At 45.4% G+C, this 18,632-nt stretch overlaps 1 protein-coding gene across 11 annotated transcripts in view; it reads left to right on the top strand.

The window, feature by feature from the left end:
• Positions 1-14,640: 14,640 nt before the first annotated feature.
• The window catches only part of LOC139046723 (uncharacterized), a 48,469-nt gene continuing 44,477 nt past the window's right edge, over positions 14,641-18,632 (top strand). For 6 of the 11 annotated variants that reach the window (XR_011511231.1, XR_011511230.1, XR_011511229.1 and 3 more), the window contains exon 1: positions 14,641-14,937. The gene's annotated coding sequence lies outside the window, so the exon portion shown is untranslated. The remainder of the gene's footprint in view (positions 14,938-18,632) is intronic. The other 5 variants (XR_011511226.1, XR_011511225.1, XR_011511223.1 and 2 more) reach the window with 4 other exon arrangements.

The following is an 18,632-nucleotide window of genomic DNA, read 5'->3' as shown; positions in this document are numbered from 1 at the left end:
GTCTACGCATCCACACAAACGCGGTTACATAGTCAAGAACATAGTCAAGAAATGGCTCATTAAAAAGGGTAGCACAAACGCACAAGAAAGAAGACCTAAGCTACAAAACGTACGGTCGGCTGCTAAGTATAATAATTTCCCTGTCAACGCGTGTCACTTTTATACAGCATCTTTACAGCACTACCAGGCCGGGTATACTTTGGCGGAAAAAACGAAACAGCTTACGGCCGTCAGCTGCCTCTGTCATAATTATCCTAATCTCCGCATCAACGTCGTGCAAGTCCGCATACAGGCATCTGTATCTGAACCATATATGTGCCAGCTTAATACATGGGTAGTGAAATTATGACAACCACTGCGTCTTATCAAACGTATTGGTTTTGTAAATGCGCATTACAGCTGACGGAACGACATACTGTAAGTGAAGCACAAGAGAACAAGGACAAAAGGAGGATACAACACTTGAAGAAATGAAGAATTAGTAGGCATACAGCAAACAAGCGATGACGGAGACAGGCACGTACCCAGGATTTTTTTTCGGGGGGGCCCACCACCTCCACCACCACCACCATCATCATCATCATCATCATCATCATCATCATCATCATCATCATCATCCTGTTTTATGTCCACTGCAGGACGAAGGCCTCTCCCTGCGATCTCCAATTACCCCTGTCCTGCCGCCAACCGATTCCAACTATCACTCGCGAATTTCCTAATTTCATCGCACCATCTATAGTTTTCTGCCGTCTTCTATTGCGCTTCCCTTCTCTTGGTACCCATTCTGTAACCCTAATGGTCCAACGGTTATCTAACCGGCGCATTACATGACCTGCCCAGCTACATTTTTTTCCTCTTGAATATTGTCTGTACCCGTTCCCTCTCTGATCCAAACCGCTCTCTTTCTCTCTCTTAACGTTATGCCTAGCAATCTTCGTTCGATCGCTCTGTGCACGGTTCTTAACTTGATCTCAAGTCTGTCCCATATTTCAGCACTGGCAAAATGCACTGAGTGCACACCTTACTTTTCAATAATAATGGTAAGCTTTCAGTCAGGAGCTGGCAATGTCTGCCGTATGCGATCCAACCTATTTTTATTCTTCTGTGAATTTCCTTCTCATGATCAGGGTCCCCTGTGATTAATGGACCTAGGCAAACGAACTCCTTCACAGTCTTTAGTGACCGATTGGCGATCCTGATGTGTTGTTCCTTTACCCGACTATTTATCATTATCTTCATCTTCTGCATATTAATATTCAACCCCACTCTTACACTCTCTCTGTTAAGGTCTCCAATCATTTGTTGTAACTCGTCTGCACTGTTGCTGAATAGAACAATGTCATCGGCAAACCGAAAGTTGCTGAGATATTTGCCGTCGATCTTTACTCCTAAGCCTTTCCAGTTTAATAGCTTGAATTCTTCTAAGCGCGCAGTGAACAGCTTTGGAGAAATTGTGTCTCCCTGTATGGCCCCTTTCTCTATAGGTATCTCCCTGTTTTTCTTATGTAGAATTAAGGTAGCTGTAAAACCTCTGTAGATATTCTTACGCGAAGGAAAAGTCAGTAAGACGAGAAACTACTTACAGTTTATATTTACAACAAAGGTTGCAGCGCGCTGACCGGTTAGATTCACAGCGCGAGCCCAGTTCGTTCTTCCTCCTCTTTTCTGGAGTGATGGCGCCCACGCGCCTCGTTAAAACAAACAAATACCACACGCATGTAGCAATATTTTCCAAGCTTTTTACGTGAGCGTTCTGTACTCCTTGATTACGTAGTGCCTCTATGACTGCTGGTATCTCTACAGAATCAAATGCCTTTTCGTAAGCCACGTAGAGAGGCTTATTGTACTCTGCGGATTTCGCGATAACCTGAGTGATGATATGGATGTGATCCATTGTAATGTATCTCTTCCTGAAGCCAGCCTGTTCCCTTGGTTGACAAATCCAGCCCTTATTTTATTGGAGTTTATTTTGGTAAATATTTTACATAATACTAGGAGCAAGCTAATGGTCCTATAATTTTTCAATTCTTTAAAGTCTCCTTTTTTTGGATTAGTATAATGTCTGCATTATTCCAGTTTTCTGGGACCCTCGCAGTCGATAGACACTTCGTATAAAGAGCCGCCAGTTTTCCAAGCATTATGTCTGCTCCATCTTTGATTAAATGGACTGTTATTCCACCTTCTCCTCCCGCTCTTCATCGTTTCATTTCTTGCAGAACCCTTCTGACCCCATCGCTAGTTATAGGAGAGTTTCTGTATCCTATTCATTACTGTTTCTAAGTGAACTATCGTGACTCCTCTGGGTACTGTATACAGGTCAGCTTAGAATTTTTCCGCTGCTTTTACTATAGCTTCGAGATTGCTCATGATATTATCCTTCTTATCTTTTAGTGCATACATCATGGTATGTCCTATTCCAGGTTTCTTTTTTACTGATTTCAGGCTGCGTTCATTTTTTACGGCTTCTTCAGTCTTTCTCATGTTATAGTTTCGAATATCAGTTATTTTCGCCTTGTTGATCAGTTTTGACAGCTCCGCGAATTGCGTAACGCTGTGCGGCCGCCAGTCCCACACAACCGCGTAGAGCGCAGGACTCTGCGATTCTAGATGTACTGCGCTCACCGCGAAAGGCTAGAAAAACATCCACATAAGCACAGCAGAGAAGTGGCTACGTGAGGCGCTTCTACCGATAACTGTAGAAGCGTCATTCAAAGCAAGTAATTGTTCTCCACTTCCGGCAGCGTTTTCTCTACTTCCTTTTTAAATAAAAAGATGTTGATCCATAAATATTCTCATAAACAACGGTGTACTTTTTTTATTACTCGCTTTTCCTTGCAGTTTGGTTGTTGCTTTGGCTCTCTCAGTAGATCGCTTCATTTCTCAACTCCTTGCGATTTTTGTTTCCAGTTGCCAATTTTGCACGAAAAGTGTTATACAATTAGGGAAAAACAGACGAGGTGACGGGCGACAGTCATCTTGCTTATGGTTTTAAGGGTTATTGCAGGGTATCATGATGGACGCACTTTCACATTATTTGATTTCCCACCTTATCTAACCCACATCACGTGTATATGGTTGCGGGCGTCTGACAGCCTCGCGGCGAGCCGTAACTCAAGGAAATAATGAAGCAAAGGGAAAAGTTAAACGCAATTAGCGTTTTCTCCGGCCGCAACTCGTTCCACGAGAGTACAGACCAGCTCAGTAACAGCCGCATCCCTTTCCTAGTCCCAGGATCAGCCTAAACAAAGAAGGTTGAATTAACAAAAGCAATAGCTATGCGCGTGGCGGTTGAATAGATGGTGACAACTGAACGCATGTCGAGTTAATCGCACGGGTGCGGAATCTATGAGAAAACTGTCCTTCACATTACAAGAGATGCCGATAACTACCGCCATTTAAAAGGAGTGAAAAAGGCAGCATATTGCTGACCGATTAATAGCTGCCAAGTCTCAACATTGATCTGGTGGCGCTTTAGGAATGTGTGAGGAGTGGTGGCGTGAGTGTGTGTGTGTGGGGGGGGGGGGGGGTATGCTACTTGATTTCGGGGGGGGGCCCGGGCCCCCCCGGGCCCCCCCCCTGGGTACGTGCCTGGACGGAGAACACACAATGTTGTATCGGGCGTTCTGTGACATCGCTTTGCGTATTTACGGTGTTATGGAGATCAACGGCATAAAAACGTACCTTCAAGCATACTCCCTCAACCTCCGCCGCATTCATTATGATAATCAACGCCTAAACAAAATGAGGCACTATTTTTTGCCAAGAGTAGACCTCTTTACAGCAAGTCTATGTAATGACTCGCAGACGAAACCAGCATGCTTTCGAAAATGTTTTACCGCCGTAGTATTCGAACGCCAACGGCCAGGAAACACATCGATGCCAATAGGCTGTCGGCTGTCGGTGGTTAATCAAGTACAAAAACCTTGACGCTATGACTAAAAAGCAGCTTCAACAATCAAATTTTAAAAAATCAACTGCCTATTTCCTGAGGTAACGAAACATCCTTAGACACCTTGATTGTTTATGTCAATGGTTTGTGTAAAGTAAAAAATTCAGCATGTTCAGCGCCCCTAGCAGAAAAAGCCCAAATTAAAGTATTCAACCAAATTACAGTATCTCCACTTGCGCGCTTACGCTGAAACACGCCTCGATTGATTTTTCGCCCTCTGTTTGTTGAAATTGAGAGTGTGCGGGGCTGCTGCGACTTCCGGGTGCGCACCGGTGTTTGGCCGTGATATCCCGTGATCGCGTAAGACGATCTGTGCACAGCAGGCGTAAAAACCAACTTCGATGACCATTTTGCGCACTAAATCTTGTCGAAGGCCAATATGAGACATTTGCGTGATTACAGCTACGTATGTGTTCTTCTGTACACTGATAATGAGCGAGAGTTTGCTACATGGCGATTTATAAACGCGGCTGTCTAGTGCGTGCATGAGCGGCTACTCTTCTCAACTTATTTATGACTGTTCTTAGACTGCCAAGATTTGCTGCCTGTGGAAAAAGAAAGCAGGCACGCCCGCTGGTGACGCAGTGACAAGAAATTTATTAGAGTGTCCTGAGGAACTTGATTGGGGGGAACCGAAGGCTCCCCGATCAAGTTGGTGGCTCCGCGCACGACGGGACAGGGAGATGGTGACTCTCCGCGACGTCGCGGGCCCTCTGGACGGCCTGTAGTTGGCTTGGGAAATCCGAGCTCTTCAGCAAGGCGTTCCACAGGTGTTCTGTGGTTCCACTTAGACTTGTTATGAAAGTCGGAGCCCGCGTTGTACGGGCACAGCCAGAGCATGTGGTCGAAGGAGCAGCACGCGTGACCGCATCTGGAGCACGATTGCGGAAAGTTCGGGTCTATCCAACTAAGCGCTCTCGGGGTGAGGTACGATCTCGTCTGTAATTAAAAGCCTGAAAGTAACAGCCTGAGCCCTGTTCAGTTTCGGACTGGGGGGAGGGAATTTTCTCCTGCTGTGTCTGTAATGTGACGTAATTTCGTGAAAGGTTGTAAGTTTATCGTTGAAGGGGCAATCCTGCGGGAGAGCCGGACTGCTAGCTCTGGCGCGGTTCGTGAATTCACGCGCCAGGCAGTTGGCCCGCTCGTTAGGGTTGCAACCCGCTCGGTTAGTTGCATCGTCCATGTAGGCCAGGCATCGTCCATGTAGGCATCGTCCATGTAGTTATTGCATAACATCACATTTTTGCAAAACGCAGGGCTTAACCTTCTTGGCCTTGTTGTGGATGACACACTGATTTAAGCTTTTGAGGAAAAAGTGAATACGTGTTATACAATAAAACCTAGACACCGATCCTGTTAGATCAGCGGAATGCCTCCTGCAGCCAATCTGTGGCACATTGGCTGCTAGAAACAAGAAATTCTTGACAACTTTTACGTGCAGTCGCGTAGTGTTAAATGCACGAGTGAACGTGTCCTCGAGTTGCTGAATGAGGTTGTATAGACATGCTGAGGGATACAGAAGCCCTCCTCCCCGCCCCCCCTTCCCGAGACGCGGTCCCGTACGACAACAGCAGAAATCGGTCGAGAATACAAAGCTTGGACCATCTGCCGAAAACCCACACTAAAACCAGCCTCTTCCAGAACACGGAAAAGGTACCTCCCACTGGACCACAGATCTCCAGTGAATGTCCAAAGGACGTCCTACAAAGGATATTTTGATGTCCGTCGGACATCCCTAGAAGTCCCGATGATGTACTACGGATGTCCATAGGATCGTCCGACGCAAGAGAATTGCACATCCCACGAACGTCCATCGTACATCAAAATCAAATTTTCGGACGTCCGCAGGACCTTTGAAGATAATCCCATTGGAGCACCAGCGTCCTACAGATGCCCAGCAGAGATCGAAAACGGGACATTCGGACGTCCCTGGGATTGACGTTCATAGAAACGTCCCCCGAACGTCCAAGAGATGTTTAAATATGGATTATTCTTATTGCATAACCCGGAGTACATCCCAAGGACATTTTTGCGAGGATGTAGGACGCTTCTGGGACATTTTACCAATCGTCCAAAGGACGTTTGTGGGTCATTTGGTTGGGGATTGAGGATATCCACAGGGCGTCCATATTGATTACAAATTACCATAATTGGGACTTTCCTCAGAATGGGCCCTACAGTGCAGCAAGCCTGCTGCAGTTTACATACCATTAACAAAGTAAGCTGGTTTTGTGATGACTTGTAGGCAATGATGAAAAGGAACTGCATGGCTCTTGAAGATCCATCCCAGCGGTGAATTTCAATTCAAGTTTATTTTGCATCTATACATGTACAGATGACAGGAGCACAGACAAAAAGCAAATGAATTCGGCTTGACAAGGTCTGTACCCCCTACAGAAATGGCACCGTGCACAATAAAGAGAACATAAACATAACATAATGGATAAACGAGAAAAAAAGGTGAACATTAGTGAACATTGTATAACAGAAATGCATAAGGGTAAAAAAATGAACAATAGAATGCTGCAAGAAATTATATTACAGAAAGTGAATAGTATAAAATGATACAAATAATACAGCCTTGAAATTCACATCTATAAACCGTAAGTTATATGCAAGCAGAGAAAATTGGTTAAGCATTCATGGCGTCAGTGTATACCAGAGCAACACAAAAAATCCAGGAATCCAATAAGTCAACCAAATATTTTTGTTATGCAAAAGCTGAAGTACCAGGAGATAAGCCAGGAATGCAGCCCACCACATCTCAAAGCACGTTAAATGAAGGCTGCAGTGCAACTAAGCATTGTGCACATGGTTCCCTGCTACGCTAAGCAAATACATTACATACAACTTGATAAAAATGCATTAATTCAAAACATATAGACATGCAACCTATACTTCTTTGTGCTAACAGGGACGAAGCTACAGAACTAAGTTCTGCAGGCTGCTGAATCATTTGACAACCTCATTAAAAATACAGCATATATTTCAATAGAACAGTTGCAGGAAGATCACTCGTTGAACTCTAAAATGCACTAACAGTTTTTAGTAAAACCCATCAATGCAAATAAAACTCGATAATTTCATCATACAAGTTCAGCTATTAGGAGTTATTTATACTGCACCATGGTTAGTAAACGTGCACATTATTCAAACTCTTTACAAATGCACTTTGGGTAGCAAGAAAATTTAAGAATTCGCAGTGGGGCCACTATGGAACTTATCACAAGGCTTGCTGTGGGCTCACTGTCGTGGTCGCAGGCACATCAATGAAAAATTTGCTGAAATGTTTAGATATGTTAGCCACTTAAGTTGCCAGAGCCTTTCCCTAGGCCATATTCAGTAGTTACATACACAAACACGAGGTATGCTAAATTAAGATGTCACAACTACATCAGGCAATTAACAAAATTACTCGAGGCTAGTTCAGTGGTCATATATAGACAAACAACTGCTGTATGATCATCCATTTACACTCTAAAAACAGTTGCACCCTTTGGGGTGTATATTTTCCACAGAACAATAATCGTCATCTGACTTGCCTGCATTTCCTTTCTTTAACGCTGCAAGCCCAGTACTTCCATGTCACGAACGGCATGCGCATTATCAGCATGACAGAGCATTCTCGACAGGAAAGTAATGAGCGCAGGGTTTTCAAGAAAGGAAAGGCAAGTAAGACAGATGACGATTATTGTTCTGTCGCAAATTTACACCCCAAAGGGTGCAACTCTTCTTAGAGCGTAGAGCAAATGCACTGTGCATCCATAACAAGTTCTGGCAAAGGTAACCAGAGCAGACATCGACACTTTCGTGTGTAGTGACAAGACCATTTCAGTTGAGCTAATAATTCGCAGATGCACCTCGGCCAGTAAAAGAACTTCAAAAGCCCTATGAAAGGATGGGGGGTACAAAGGAAGTTAGTAGGAGGGCTACTGTGGGCTGGCTCACTTCAAAGGTCGCGGGCCCATAAATACAATATTTACTGGAAAGTTCAGAGGTGTCTTAGCCATGACGGAAGCTACTCCACTTTCTGCAGGCCTCCTTCAGTGGTTGCACACAGTAGAAGTACTACATATTTTATAGACACACTGGGCATTAAAAAAATTACTCAAGGATCACTTAAGCAGTTGCAAACACGAACATTACTGGAGAGTTCACAGATACAAAAGCAGTTACAAAACACTTGCTTCAACACAATACCAAACTGATGTCACAAGTACTAGAGTTACAAGACACTTGCTGCACTTGAGTGGTCACAAAGATAAATTCACCATAAGTGAATTTGTGTTTCTGTTTCTTCTGCTTCTGTTTACTTGCTTAGAGGCTTGAAGGCCTCTAAGCAAGTAAACAGAAGCTGAATGTGACCTCTCCGTGGCCACAGCCAAATATTGCTGAAACGTCACAGGTACCCTGGCGACTACACAATTAACTAATAGCTTGCAGCATGATCGCTTCAGCATTATATGAGTTCACTCATATGAAACGCTAATAGAGGATTTGTGTGGTCTTGCTTCAGCGGCCACACAAAAACACAATTTCATCCTAAAAATTCACGGGTGTCAGACAGCCTCAATGGAAGTTACCAGAGGCAGAGCGTGGCTGTTCTTCCATGGCAGCAGATACAAATACTTGGGAAAAGATTGCAGGTATCTTGGCGACTAAACATTTTACGAAGGCTCACTGCAGGCTGGCTCAGCGGTCGAAGACAACTACATTGCAGTTCACGTGTACTAAGAAATTTAGTGGGGCATTTCTGTGGGCTTGCTTGAACAGTCCCAGAGACAAAAAGTAACCCAGAGTTCACAAGTATATCAGCCCGTAAGGAAGTCGCCACACGCTGGGTGAAGTCTTTCGTCCATATAAGTTTCAGATGCAGAACAGAAGAGATCCGGGGTACGCTACACAATTTACTAGTAATCCTGAAGGATCGGTTCCAGTGGTCGCAAACAAGAAAATACATTGCTGAGACCAGAGGTACTAAGAAGGTTAGCAGATTTCCGTGGGCTTGTTTCTGTGCTGGTCATCAACGAAGAATGATGTCGACTCAAAGTGACATCAGGCTCATGGCAGGAACACAGCATGGCTGTAAAGTATGCAATAAAAACGTGTTAGAAATGTTTACGAAAATTGCTATTTAACAACCTGCACATTTAACAGCAATCTGCAGGTTCTGACAGCAACTTTGCTTCTTTGTGGCTTAATACAAACTCGTTGAGCGAACAGTTATCAGAAAAGTAATGATTTCATGTCTGTACAAAGATAAAAGGAATTCTCCTAGTCACTGCGTCAGCATAGCATAGTTTCGTCCGAAAAGCGAAGCAGCGATTGGAACAGCAAATTACCAAACGGCTATATTTAAGCAGCTGTACGTGTTATCGCCACTTTAAGTTACAGTAAACCTTCGCTTCCTTAAATTAACAAACAGTGTCGTGCGCAAAGCCAAGCATGAACACATCTCCCTGACGGTAAACACGCTGTATGAACGCTGGTGTGAAGAGGGGGCGGTAGCAACACGCGATCGCTTCCTGCTGCTTCCAGCCACAATGCCTTTCCAGAGCCAAATTTACGCGAACTTCGGCACTAAGCTGCGCGGGAACAGCGCCCACGAAGCCACTACCCATCGCGGCGCACGTCCGCGTCAGCGGAATTTCATCAGGAGTGTCCGTACAATTCCTATCGCAATAATAATACAAAAATTAGGCGATTGTCGACTATATAACTCCAGTAAATATACAATGACAACATGGGGATGCAACAGGCTCGTAATCTTGTCCAGCGCGTCGCGCACACATGTCAGCACAAACGCTGGCCCAAATGATAGCAAATGCGAGAAAACTGAAGCAGCACGGTTGGTCAACCGCCCTGTGTGCGAGGTGCTACCATTAAAATACAAATGCCTACAATATAGTTCCGTTATTTGGAACTTCCGCGATTGTATTGGTCTTGCAAACGCGATTACGCGAATAAAACTCCAACGATAGACAAAACTTAGGCGACACGGTAAATCACCTGACAGAGTGAGTGAACAAACTCTTATTGTGTCCAGCAAAACGCGATAAAACGCGCACCAAACAGAAATTTAATTAACAGTCGAATTAAATTATGGGGTTTTTACGTGCCAAAACCACTTTCTGATTATGAGGCACGCCGTATAGTGGAGGACTCCGGAAATTTCGACCACCTGAGGTTCTTAACATGCACCTAAATCTAAGTACACGGGTGTTTTCGCATATCGCCCTCGTCAAAATGCGGGCGCCGCGGCCGGGACTCCATTACTAAAAATAGGACAAAACGTGCGAATTCGGAGCGATAGCCTAATAGGCGTAAACGATTCGATCGTTACAGACATCTGAAACGTAAGCTTGACCTCACCAGCATACTAGCATGCACCTGAGAACGTGTAAAAGATGTCGCCCAAAATTTCGCTATTCCCAGAAACGAACGTGTAGGGCATTGTATGACAGAAACGCGTGGGAAAATTCAGCAGCGCGGCAGGCCAACCATCACGTGCAACAAGTGCTGGGATCGCGGTAAAAATGCCCACAAATGTGTAGTTATTTCAACCGCATTCCATTTTACGATCGCTCTCGCAGTCGCAGTTACGCAAAGAAAACTCAAACGGCAGACGAAGCTCAATTGGCGACACGGTTAATCAGTGAGGGTGGTAGCGTGACGCAAATTTAGCAGTCAACGAAGATCGACAAACGTTCCCCATTATTACCACGAAACAATACGACCACGTGCGAACGAGCTATAGTATAAGTAGCGTAAATGTATCAATCGTTACAGGAAGCTGAGGCCTAAGCTTGATCTTATTACCCTCCTAATAGCATGCATCCGACCACATGCAAATAGGCAGCAGCCTAACAAGTTGTCCCAAAGTTTCGTTATTTCGAAAAATGTGCATGTCACTGCTTGGCACATATATGTATGCTGTACGTAATGGTGAAGTGGCCGGCCGCACTGCTGAACTTTACCACGCTTGTCTTTACGGTTGGTATACCAGCCGTAAAGACAAGCGTGGTAAAGTTCAGCAGTGCGGCCGGCCCAATTAGCCATCACGCGCAGCAAGTGCTCCGATCGTGATACAGATGCCTACATCTGTATTCCACGTCCCAAGTTCACGTACAAACGTGCACGGTTATTCCTTCTGAGGTCAGCGACAAGCTGTGCCATCATACTTCAAAACCACGATTTCCACTTATTGTGTAGGATCCCACCCCTCTTTATAACGCCCTGCGTGACATTAAGAGTATTGAAATAAGCAAATTCAGTTGATCCATCCTTACGCAGTTTTTACGATTGCTATCGCGATCGTTAAGAAAACAAAACAGCAATGGCAGACGAAGCTTAAGCAACACGGTTACTCACTACGAGCGTGTGATGGAGTCAACCCTCACTAACTCTTATAATAAAGAAATTGCGACCACGTGCGAACGAGCTCATCAGCGCGCACGTTTCGTCGTTACAGAGCTGAGACGTGAATTTGACCGTAACACCATACTAGCATGCATCCGTTCACGTGTAAATAAGCAGAAACCTAACAAGTCGCCCAGATGTCTCGTTATCGCGACAACGTGCACGACACTGTTAGCCAAAAAACAATACCAGCCGTAAATACACGAGCTGTTAAATTCAGCAGCGCGACCGGCCATCACGGGCTGCAAATTCTGAAATCGCGATACAAACGACAACAAAGTTCTATTATCCCGAACGAACGCAGTTTTACTATTACTTTGGAAATCCCTGTTACGCAAACAAAACGCCAACAGCACACGTACCGAAGTTTAAGCGACACGGTTATCACTACGAGCACGCGAAGGAATCATTCAAGTAAGAAAAAGTTTCACTGTTACGTACTGAAAAATACGACCTCTTGCGAACAAGCCATTAAGTCTAACAGTCTAACAAGTCGCCCTAAAGTTTAGTTATTCCAAGAAAAGTGCATGCACTGTTAGTAAGAATATAGCAGCCCTAAAGACAGGTCTATTAAAATTCAGCAGCGCTGCCGGCCATAACGTGCAGAAATGTGCCCCGACCGCGATACAAATGCGCACAAAATTTCAGCTATTTCAAGCTTACGCAGTTGTACGATTGATTGCTTTCGCAATCACGGTTACGCAAAGAAAACGCAAACAAAGCTGAAGCAAGGCTATTCTGGACAGTGTGTAATTAATATTCATTTTCTTATTAATCGCCACTGCATGTTCAGTAAAAACAACGATAACTTTCGTGGGCTCATCCTGTGTGCTACAGGGGAGTTAACGGTTCTAAAGTTTCGAATTCAGAATTTTTTTTTGCGGATATCAGCGCTGCGCAGAAATATAGGACAGAGTAAGCTCAGAAGTTTGCAGAAAAGTAGTACGATGCGATCAAACGCAACACAACGCATGGTCAATCGCCGATTGATGTTACCGTCGCTGCAAAAGATGGGGATGTACTACAATGCCCGTCCTTCGATTATGCGCAGACACGACACTTGCAGGGCTGCTAATAGAAAAACATTGATTTCATGAACTGTCACTTACCTCTTGATAGGCGTAAGACGTATAGGCGCCGCAGAAATGGAGCTCCAAAGCGCATGGCAAAAACGTTCACCTGCAGCTGACCAACGCTCACCCTGGAACTCATGAGCACATGGCACAACGACACAACCACCACGTTCAAAGAGAGCGCGCGAACTGAGCGTGTGAAAGCGCGGAGCACACCAACCCAGCAACCTTTGCAAGCCTTCAGGCATTCCGAGCTTGCAAAGAAGGGTGAAGAGATCCAATAAGACCACGTCGTTAAGTCATGTGACCGACTACGCGCAAATCAGCGCAAAGCGTGCGTGTGCATGCAACAGACAGTGGTGATTCGACTGGGTAAAGACAGTCACTGCTCTGTACAACGGCAGGGGTTGCAGGCGTTGCAGAGCTTGCCCTACTCCTCTTCCTCGACATGTTCGGAGAGCGTGGGAGCATAGGACACGATTGATTCGGTTACGCGGGTTACGCTTTGCGGTAGGTGGTAATGCGCAGCTGTTCCGGCGTTCTACCTGCCGCTTTGTGACGTTTCCTCCCGATATGCTTGTGCAGTTTCGGTCGTTCATTTCAACTTCTCCATTTATCGTCTGCATTGGAAGTTTGATTATGAGTGCAGCAACTTCATATTGCTGGCTGACATGTCTTTTCGGAAGAGCGTGCGCTGAAGGCAGCCGTGGTAGAGATTTATATGCCGCGATATGATCACATAGTACGTGTTGGACTGTGTGTTTTTTCCACATAAGGCCGGTATGGGACATCCCGTTGAACACATCCTTCGGACATCCATAGGATTAAAGTTTTGGGATTTTGTTTAGATCCCAGAAGTTTAATCGTGTGGATGTCTGAAGGATGTCTTAAATAGGACATCCCGAAATTAATGTCCACATGTTATCCACTGGACATCCTGACCGGGACTTGGACGTTCGGATCTTATCGGGATGTCCAGAGGATATTCGTGGTCCAATGGGCTATTGCTAATGATGTCGAAAGCCTTCTCCTGAACGAATAGGAGCAAAGAATACCGGGAAGTTTCCTGGTATTTCCCTCCAAGAGAAGGTCCCTCACTGCTAAACCATGAAGCTGAGTAGAGCGCCCCTGGACACTACATGCCCGGTATGGACCCAGAACAGTGCTGAGCACTGGCATGAGTCGCGTACACACGCACTTTGCTATGAGCTTATAATCGCAGTTCAGAAGCGTGATTGGACGCCATGCTCTCAGATCGGAGCTCCTCGACTCGTCCTTATAAGGAGAGTGATTAGCCCCTCTCATTGAGACGCTGAGTCCCTTCACCGAGTAGCCTGTTCACTAGCGGTATGAACGGCTTCACTTATGCGATTACGCTTCATAGACTTCAAGGCCGAAAATAGCTCGTCCTCATCTACGGCTGAGTCGCACGCTTCTGGCGGCTCAGCTGGTGAAGCAAACGGAAAGACAGCTGGAGAGGCACACAAGGTCATGTAAAACTGCCTCGCCAGTGCAAGAACTCCATCTGGTGAGTCGACTATGCTACCATCACTTGGATTTATTAGGGAAAAGAGAGTTGTGTTATTCCTTGAAAGATGCTTACGTAGGACGTTTCTGCTGCACCACGCTTCCATTTCCCACAGCTCTGCTCAGGCTGTGGCCCTCAAGCCGTCCCAGCGTCGCTGCAGGAGAATCCGAAGTTCCTTTCGGAGTGAGGCCAGAGCCGAAGCAACACCAGACCCGCCGGACAGTGGCCTCGAGAGCAGGAGGATCGCGTCGGAGACGATTTTAATCTCCCCACGCTCCTCGTGCGCTCGAAGCTTGCCCCAAGACCTGAAGCACATACGCACTCTGCCCTTCACGTCATCCCATTCTGTGCCACTTAGATTCGCTGTGTAGTGGAGCGATCGAAAATTAGGAAACGCGAGAAAAATACAGCTGCACTATACCGACCACGAGAGTTACCTTGCACTGCACCGTGGCCTACGAGACTGACAAGCTCACGGCCACGGTGGAAGAATAAATTTATTCTTCCACCGTGCTCACGGCGCCCCCATGGCGCCCCCGCGCTAGCCACCCTACTCGCGCCCCCGACGGAAGCGCCAAATTAGACCCCAGTGAGAGGAATGCGTAGCGGGGTCGTCCTAGACGAGACACTACTCTATATGCTACCCCATCATTGCCTAGGGAGGCACGAGACGGTCATTTGCGGAATCGCCAGTTCACGGGATTGGCCAGTCGTTTCAGCGGGTGCAAGAGAGAAAATCTGGGGGCGTTTGCGCCTTAAATTTCTCCCTTTACCTAGGTACCACGGAGGGGCAGTTTCTTTGCTCGTTCTGTCCCTAGGCGTGCCTTGGCGTGGCGGCATTTTGCCATGTGTCGGCTGGCGATCCGTGCGTCGTGTACAAGTTTTCCTCGTGCGTCTCCTTGGGTGTTGCTGGCACAGTGCACTGGCGCGAACGATTGTTGTCGTTTGGTCAGTGGTCTCCCGTGAAGGCGAGTATGATATGGCGTTGCCCTGTCACTACCAGTGCCACACGTATACTTCTGATCGCGATCGGCACCGATCCGGATCGAAATTCTCGACTGTGATTGGGTCATTTTGTCCAAAGGAGGCAATCACGACCGCGAAATTCGATCAGGATCGGGCGTGATCGCGATCAGCGGTGAGCCAGAACACAAGATACACACACAGCGCACACTGTCAACAATTTCATTGCGAAAGCATTGCGACCTTTGAAGATTAGAGCATGGCACTAGTCACTTGATAGATATAGCATATATTACATATATAGCAAAATATATAGCATCTTTACAGTTTGCCCTGTGTGCGCGTTTTCGTTCCTTGCTTGTGCCTCTGTCACACTGGTATCTTACCGTCCTCGCGAATTTTTCCATGCGTCGAACGCTTCGAGAGGGCTCAGTTGCGCGTTATTCAATTGCCATAATTTAAACTTTAACATACTACTAACTTGTAGCGTGGGGTCCTTTTTTTCACGTTTCTGTGTCTTCGTCCGCTTCCGCTGCTGCCTTAGTATGTCAAACGGCAAACTTCTGACTGCTGTTGCAGAAGTCTTGGCGTCACAAGTTGGCGGCTGGACGTAATAATATTTATTTTAAGTCCAGCACGCTTAGGCCTCCGCCACTCCAATCTACGGACTATCCTGCTTCCAGCTTTGATCTCCCCACTACCCCTTGGGTGCCCTGGGGATCCTGCGCCGCCTGCTTTATTATAACCTCAGGTCCTCTCCTGAGGCCTCCGGTTGCATGTGCCCTCCTGGAGCAGTGCTTGTAAAAAATCCAATCTATCGTCGCGACTTAAAAAGCGACCTGCGACTTATACAACACCAGTCAGAACCTTGCCTGTCGAACCAAGTCATTCTCACCTAATTATTTAAATGATTAAGCGACTTCTGTAGGTGTCGGTCAATGTCATATTAGGCGACTGGTGAATTTGTTCTCTTTACTGGACGGATCCTGCATCTCGGCATGTATTTTGTAGCTGTGTATTCGTATAGATGTAGGAGCTCGGTGGGAGATCTATCAGTGCAGGCAGCATGTGCTAACACCATGTGGCAGATACTGCTTGATGATTTCTAGTATATCATACCTGCGCGCAGCTATCGTGTGCGCCACAGCCCTTATAAGTTATTTGGCTCAGCCATAAGTTCCAGCTTTGCTCCGACACCACTTAAGTGCTGGTTTCCCATGTCTGTCTGTCCACCCAGTTCTTTAAGCTGACAATGGCCGCTGTCATATTAATTTTCATTTTTCCTTGCCAGGATCGTGATCCCCAACTTCACATTGCATTAGTACAAATAATAAGAAAACTTTGACCACTATTGTCACCACTTTGATTAAAGTTCAGGTCCTTGCAATAATGTGCATTTCACTGTTCAGTGAAAAAGCGCTGAACAGACTTGAGTGCCCGACTATAGACATCCTACACCTAAGTTCTCTCTCTCTCTTTCACTCCCCATTCCCCTCCCCACATGTAGGGTAGCAAACTGGACTCAGTCTGGTTAACCTCCCTGCCTTTCCGTCTTCCCTTCTCTCTCTCTCTCACTGTTCAGCTACCCCAGCACTAGCTATTAAGCACTTTTGCTCCATTCTATATCTATCATGAAAAACTAGCATCAACATACATAATTACGGACACTATGATTCAATTATGCACTCAGCATCTCTGTAAACTTGCAACATTCACCCTCTCACGCATAAAGCGCACTCTCAAGGGCCATCATAAAACAATATCTATACATTTCTTTTCTTGGTAGTTCTTTGAAAGTATATTTTTTTCACTAGAAGGTTGGTAACAATGAGCACCTCACAGTCATGGGCTACCAGTTTGGTGCAATGTCCCACTCATTATAAAAATCTTATACTAGATGGATCGTCATTTGAAGAAAACCAATTCTTTAACAAATGGTCCATTCTGCGTTATGGTTCTACCTACCTGTCTTCTACAAGCAATGCATTCACATATCTAAGAACTGTATATAATGATAGTGATGAAGCAGTGCATCTGAAATAACCTTTGACATCATCACAGGAACTTGGAAACAGGTACCACATAGTGATAACTTCGATAATCATTAATCATGTCTTATACATGGCTGGACATGTTTTCGTTCGCTTCTGGCCTTCCTTGGGTCACATGATATTTTCTGTACCTCACAATGAGACCTTGAAGCATAGGCATCTAAGGCTTTCACCTTAAAATGGAAGGATGCAAAATTGATTGCTTCAGTGTTGCTTCCCCTGAAAATGAACTACTTGTACTTTGTTTAATTTATTCACTTGAGAAATGCACATATAATACCATCCATGTTAACATAGCAGCATAGGCGGAGACTATGTGGGGGGCTCAGGGGCCCGAGCCCCCTCGGAGATTTCCCGGGGGAGGGGGGGGGGCTGAGCCCCCCACCCTAGGCGAAGCCGAAGCCTCCCTCCCCCTTCCCCCCCCCCCCCACACACCTAAAGTGCCAATACCAGTGCTTTGTCACCCACATCATTTGAGGTTTCTTTTCACTTTCCTCGACTTTTTCCCTTGAAATTTTACTGAGGCTAATAGCTTACTGCATCCTTGTTGGCGCAGACTTGAACGGCTTTTAATTAATATTTTCGATTATTTCTGCAAAAAAGAATGTTAAATTATGCGGTTTTATTTGCCGAAACCACGATCTCATTGTGAGGCACCGCATAGTGGGGGACTCCGGAAACTTGGACCACGGGGGGCTCTTTAACATGTACCTAAATCTAAGTACATTGGTGTTTTCACATTTCGCCCCCATCGAAATGCGGCCGTCGTGGCCGGGATTAGATGTGGCAATATCGAGCTTAGCAGCCATATTATCTCGAGCTTAACACGAGATAACATGGCTGTTAAGCTCGAGATCTGGCGATCTCGAGCTTAACACCATAGCCACAAAGCAACCACGGCGGGTCACTTTATTTCTTCAAATCCTGACAATAGGGGGACACGGCCATCAGAAGCACTCGCGGTGGCTGCCTTATCCATACTTTCTCACTTCAACATTATTTTAAATTTCCACTGTAAACACCATGCACATATGCAATATATTTAAATATACACACAGGACAAAGTTTATAATATTTTTGAAAGAGATGGAGGCAGCCAATCAAGAATTATTTATAACGGTATGGATAGCCTATGTCTAGAGAATGAATATGTTGTTGTATGCTCACGACGCTTCAAATTGTTTTGCGTGCTTTTTTGATCATGAATGAAACCTATGAACTTCACTGACCCCGTCAGCAGACTCTTTTATCAACGGCGTATGAAATGCACGTGAATGTTGTGTGTCTCGGTGTTGCTTCTTTTTACAGTAAGTAATGTCAACGACTCATGAAAAAAAGAACATTTCTAATAACTTACAACATTTATTACGGATGGTAACATCATCACTTACATGCAAACGTAAATATATACAGAGTGTCCCAATTAATTATAATGCACCAAGATTTAAAAAGAGAGCAATGCGTTACTCGAAGAAAACCTAGCGAATATTGTTTACAGTACATTGCAGTAGCTGCTAGTAATTTTTTCGTTACAGATTTAATTTGATCATTTAATTAATTATCTAAGTCGACATGTACTATCCTAATTATCAAACTATAAATGAGGCATCTAAAGGCACAGCCAAGGGACATCTAACTGCGATATTTTC

Source organism: Dermacentor albipictus, chromosome 1 (assembly GCF_038994185.2).
Source record: "Dermacentor albipictus isolate Rhodes 1998 colony chromosome 1, USDA_Dalb.pri_finalv2, whole genome shotgun sequence".
Lineage (NCBI taxonomy): Eukaryota > Metazoa > Arthropoda > Arachnida > Ixodida > Ixodidae > Dermacentor > Dermacentor albipictus.
This window is presented reverse-complemented; position numbering and strand designations above follow the sequence as displayed.